The sequence below is a fragment of the Canis lupus genome, chromosome 3 (assembly GCF_003254725.2).
Source record: "Canis lupus dingo isolate Sandy chromosome 3, ASM325472v2, whole genome shotgun sequence".
NCBI lineage: Eukaryota > Metazoa > Chordata > Mammalia > Carnivora > Canidae > Canis > Canis lupus.
The window spans coordinates 26,484,875-26,490,874 of NC_064245.1; the positions used below are offsets into that span (position 1 = coordinate 26,484,875).

The 6,000-nt window shown below is 44.3% G+C and overlaps 1 protein-coding gene across 1 annotated transcript in view; it reads left to right on the forward strand.

Annotated features, from left to right (window-relative positions):
- Positions 1-5,177, forward strand: part of DHFR (dihydrofolate reductase) — a 62,928-nt gene extending 57,751 nt beyond the window's left edge. Inside the window, exon 7 of the mRNA XM_049108331.1 lies at positions 4,786-5,177. The gene's annotated coding sequence lies outside the window, so the exon portion shown is untranslated. The remainder of the gene's footprint in view (positions 1-4,785) is intronic.
- The last annotated feature ends 823 nt before the right edge of the window (positions 5,178-6,000 follow it).

Consider the following 6,000-nt stretch of genomic DNA (forward strand, 5'->3'; position numbering starts at 1 on the left):
CCTCTGCCTGTGTCTCTGCCTCTCTTTCTCTCTGTGTGACTATCATAAATAAATAAAAAAAAAAAAAAAAAAAAAAAAGAAATAAGAAACTCCTGGGCAGCCTGGGTGGCTCAGCGGTTGAGCACCTGCCTTCAGCCCAGGGCCTGGTCCTGGAGATCCGGGATCGAGTCCCACATTGGGATCCCTGCATGGAGCCTGCTTCTCCCTCTGCCTGTGTCTCTGCCTCTCTCTCTCTCTCTCTCTCTCTCTGTGTGTCTCATGAATAAATAAATAAAATCTTTTTTAAGAAAAGAAACTTCTGTTTTGTCCCTAAGGAGAAAATAACTCAATATTATTATACTGTCCCTTTCCTTTTGTCTCTGAAATGGCAGTTTTGTTGGAAATCACCAACAGGAAAATAATCAATTATTCTCTCATAGCAACATAAAATATAGGAGGCAGGAAAAATGAACTCAAGTTATGGAGATTTGAAAACTGAAGTCTCAGATGCCTGGGCAGCTGAGTCGGTTAAGCATCTGCCTTTGGCTTAGGTCATGTTCTCAGGGACTTGGGATCGAGATCCACATGGGACTCCCTGCTCGGTGGGGAGTCAACTTCTCCCTTTGCCCTTCCCGCTGCTTGTGATCTCTCTCTCTCTCAAATAAATATTCTTAAAAAAAAAAAAGAAAAGAAAAGAAACCTAAATTCTCCTTCAATTGGTATAAAATGTCACCATGCTTATCCAACCAAGAATTCAAGACAAGTCTCATGAAGTGCCTCCTATTAAAAGATACCATCTTGGCACATAGGAGGCTCAGGAAATGGATGCGACATCAATCTGCATGCAGGAATCTTCTCCTTCACGCTGATGCACAGTCTAATTGGGGGAGGAGGAGTCCAACTGCTGGCATGCAGATGAGTGGTCTTGGGCAGAGACAGGCAGGGCACTGCATCTCTGTCTTCCATTCAGGATTCACCTGGCTGCTCCTTGCTGTCAGCTTTATCCATCACCTTTTTCCTCTCCCTGGGCAGAGGATTTGTAGGTAAGGGAATCAAGTGCTGAATGAGTACCAATCACTGACAAACTACCACGGTGCCAAGATCAACATTTCTAGTTAATTAAATCATTTCTATTTTAAGGGTTTTTTTTAGTTGATGTAGAGTTGACATTTTTTAAGTTTGTTGTTTTTTTTTTTTTAAGATTTCACTTATTTATTCATGAGAGACACAGAGAGGTAGAGACACAGGCAGAGGGAGAAGCAGGCTCCGTGCAAGGAGCCTGATGTGGGACTCGATCCCAGGTCTCCAGGATCACACCCTGGGCTGAAGGTGGTGCTAAACCGCTGAGCCACCCAGGCTGCCCTAGTTTAAGTTTTTGAGAAAGTATTACAGGTAGATGGCTCAAATTTCAACAATTCTAGATATGGAGTAAAAAACAAAATGAGACTCCCTCCTATCATTATCCCTCAACCTCTCAGTTTCCCTCTCTGTAGGTAGCCTATGTTATTATAATTCCCCAGGTATTTCTTTTTATAAAATGTTTTAAGATTTTTATTTATTTATTCATGAGACACAGAGAGAGAGAGGCAGAGACACAGGCAGAGGGAGAAGCAGGCTCCATGCAGGGAGCCCGATGTGGGACTTGATCCTGGAACCCCAGGATCACGCCCTGGACCGAAGGCAAACGCTCAACCACTGAGCCACCCAGGTGTCCCTCCCCAGATATTTCAAATGATGCTCATAATTGTATTAGTTGAGGTAAAAGGCTGGAACAAATAAGTCCCAAATGCAGTGGCTCAAAAATAGAGATTTCCTTCTTTCTCATATGATAGTCCAGGGTGGGTGATCCACGGGTGGCTCCGATTATGCAGCCATTCGGGAACACAGGCTCCCTGGCAACTCTGCCATCTTCACAAAGAGCTCCACACTGCCACTGGATGGGGGAAGGAGCAGAGGGCCATAGCCACGGGTCTTCCCTTCCACACACCGTACTTCCATTCACTCTCTATTGGCAAAAGCTTAGCCATGTGGCCACACTAGCTGCAAGGGAAGCTAGGAAAGGCCGCTATACCCCAGCTACCGCTCTGCTCCGACTCTTGTGGCTGTGCCTTGTGGCTTTAGGGAGTGTAGCCCCTTGCCACTCTCTCCAGATCACCTTACAGTGCTTTCCCAGGCTGCTGTCAAGCACCTCTGCCAAGGGAGGGCAGCAGCCCTTCCCTCAATCCCTGAAGCATAGCTAGTATCCGGTTGTAATGTTCAACAGACTGTTACTGCAGAAGAGAATTACCACGCAGAATAGTTAGCTAGTAATGGTAGGGCCTCCTAACTGCCCACCCAGTGAACACTCTGGGTTCATACTCATGTATGTATGTATTTATTTATTTATTTATTTATTTATTTATTTATTTATTATTATTTTTTTTACCAAAGTATTTAATGAAGATTTTTACAGTGTTATGTTACAGATGGGAAAACTTGGAAACTGAGAGGTTAGGTAATTGTTCAGGGTTGCAGGTAGAAACTTATGTTAGTCTGCCTTTTTAACCAACAGAACCTTGATTTTATTGTAATTTCAGTGAATTCTGTAAAAAGAAAAAAAAAAATTCTTCCCTGACAAGCAGAGGTAGCCATCTGACCTACTTTGGGGTCAGGCACCAAGGAAAACTATTGTTTTACTGAAAAAAACAAAAGCCAGGAGGGATACTGATGGTATACAACTCTTGCCCTTTGACTCTTAACCCTCCTTAAGCTTTGGAATGTGGACAAGATGCCTGGAAGTCTAGCAGCCATTCTGTGACCATGAGTTGGAAAATGAGGATGTCTGATGAGGAAAAGAGGAAAGTAACCAGCCCCAAAGTCCACAGGTCAATTATTCCTTTTTAAAGGGTACTCTAACTGGCCTCTCCATTAGGCCCTGTGTCTTCTCAGAGTCCAACACTCATTTTCTCTAAATTCAGGCTCCAACACCAACTCTACCCTCATCAAGGTCAATCTTATCATCATGCACAGCAGTTCCACACGGCCTTGAAATTCTGAATTCCAGAAGAGAGTCTGGATCTACCCACTTAGGCTGTAAGAAAGCAGTCCGAAAACTGAGTAGCCCTGTAGCCCTGAGAGGCAACTGTTTCACTGCTGCCTCTGAGTTGCATTTGCTCAGCCATTTAAAAAGTCCAAGGAAGGGACGCCTGGGCGGCTCAGTGGTTGAGTGTCTGCCTTTGGCCCAGGGCATAATCCTGGAGTTCTGGGATTGAGTCCCACGCCGGGCTCCCTGCAGGGAGCCTGCTTCTCCCTCTTCCTGTGTCTCTGTCTCTCTCTGTGTCTCTCATGAATAAATAAATGAACTCTTTAAAAAAAAATAAAAAGTCCAAGGAAATAATCATAGGCATCTCCTTAATTTTATTTTTTAAAAGATTTTATTTATTTATTCACGAGAAACAGAGAGAGAGAGAGAGAGGCAGAGACACAGGCCAAGGGAGAAGCAGGCTCCATGCAGGGAGCCTGATGTGGGACTCGATTCCAGGTCTCCAGGATCAGGCCCTGGGCTGAAGGTGGTGCTAAACTGCTGAGCCACCTGGGCTGCCCAAGCATCTCCTCAATTTTAGAAAATTTCAGCCTATTCATTATATCACAGCCGCCAGTGTGCAGAGGGACCAAAAAGATGGGCCTCTCAAGTCTGAAGGATTCAGTTTTCTATCCCAAAGAGCCATTTAAATATCCACTTGCTAGGGATGCCTGGGTAGCTCAGCGGTTTAGCGCCTGCCTTTAGCCCAGGGTGTGATCCTGGAGACCCGGGATAGAGTCCCACGTCGGGGTCCCTGCATGGAGCCTGCTTCTCCCTCTGCCTGTGTCTCTGCCTCTCTCTGTGTGTCTCTCGTGAATAAATAAATAAAGTCTTAAAAAAATATCCATCTGCTAGGACATAGAGCATATACAGAAGCCTAGCTCCTACGCCCAGGGAAAAGATGGCCTGCTCTAAGGATTGTGGCCTAAGGACCAAGGGTTGAACACAAAACAGATTTTATTGGTCTCTGATAACTTTCAAAGACTGTTATGAAACTCTTCTTTAAGGCAACTTTGCTCCTTTCAGGGGGCGCACAGTGTGTGGGACTTCTGCGGACAGCCAGGAGTTTTGAGGCTGGGTACATCCAAATCTAAGGCTTACAGATTTTAAGCATGAGCCCTTAAATTAAGATGCTAGCCCTCACAATCTAACACATCGAAGTTTTTTTTTTCCTTCCCAGAACAGAAAGCAATCTTCTCCCAAAGATGAATCAGAAAAATGCTGGCAGCTTGGAAATAGCAAGCAGCCTATCCCCACACTAAGCAGAGTTTATTTATTAATTTTTAAATGTTTTATTTATTTATTTCAGAGAGAGAAAGCAGGAGCAGAGGGTGGGGCAGAGGGGGACACAGGCTCCCACCCTAGCAGGGAGCCCAAGGTGGAGCTCCATCCCAGAACCCTGGGATCATGACCTGAGCTGAAGGCAAACTTAACCAACTGAGCCACCCAGGTGCCCAGCTGTTAAGGTTTAGAAAATGTTGGAGAAAGTCTCAGCCAGGTGGCATCCCATTATGCTAGGACAGTATGGATAAAAAGGGAGACATGAAGAAATGAATGGAAAGAAACCAGGGGAAAGAAAATGATGAATATAGGAAGTAAAACATTTTGCTCAGTGTGATAAGCAGCTTAGTGTTAGTGTTCCTATAGCCTTTCCCGTCCTATAGAAAACCATCCCTAAAAGATAATATTCACTGCATTTGGATCATTTCCTTTTTTTTTTTTTTTAATTTGGATCTTTTCTTAAGAGAAAAAGGCCTTGAAAAATGTATTTGCATCTCAAGAGTTGAAACTAAATATTTTCCTGAGTGGATGAGAAGATCAGGGCCACTGGCAGCAGAGGCAAGGTGGAGAGACCTTCCAGCAGGACGCTGAGGACCAGAAGCAGAGCCCAGGTGGTCCCAGGAGCTGGGGAGGCAGGAGCTCCAGAACCTGAGACCCCCTCACCCCAGCTCTTCCAATCCCCCCCCAACACACACACACCCAGTACGGTTGCTAGTTGTCCCTTGTCTGCCTCAACTGCTCTGGGACACAGCACTTGAGACTTTCAAAACCTGTCCCTGAAACTTCTGAACTGTTCACTTTAAAATTGTTTATTTTGAAAAAAAATAAAATAAAATTGTTTATTTTGTTGTATGAATTTTACCTCAAAACTTTTTTTTTTCTTTAAAGAAAGATATTAGATGGAGTTTGTGAAAGATAGGCAGAAAAAGCATCAAGAAGAGTGGCCTGGCTGCTGTGGACTGTGGGCCGCCGGGGTTGGTGAAGGATCTCAAGATGGCTGGGCGAAAACTTGCTCTAAAAACCATTGACTGGGTAGCTTTGGGGAAATCATACCCCGAAACCAGAAGGCCATTGCCAACTCCCTGAAATCCTGGAGTGAGATGCTTACCTCCAGGTTGGCTACTCTTCCTGAGAAACCACCTGCTATTGACTGGGCTTACTACAAGGCCAATGTGGCAAAGGCTGGCTTGGTAGATGACTTTGAGAAGAAGTTTAATGCCCTGAAGTTTCCTGTGCCAGAGGATAAATACACTGTGTAGGTGGATGCTGAGGAAAAAGAAGATGTGAAAAGCTGTGCTGAGTTTTTGTCTCTCTCAAAGGCCAGGATTGAAGAATATGAAAAAGAGCTGGAGGAGATGAAGAACATAATTCCATTTGATCAGATGACCATTGAGGACCTGAATGAAGTCTTCCCAGAAACCAAATTAGACAAGAAGAAGTATCCCTATTGGCCTCACAAGCCAATTGAAAATTTATAAACTTGAGGAGAAAGCCCTGGTCCTCATATTATAAACGTTGGACATTAAAAACAATGATATGGTAAAAAAAAAAAAGAAAGAAGAAGAAGAAGAAGAAGAAGAAGAAGAAGAAGAAGAAGAAGAAGAAGAAGAAGAAGAAGAAGGAGAAGAAGAAGAAGAAGAGGAGGAGTGCCTGCTTCAACACTGCTCCCTACGCCCCCA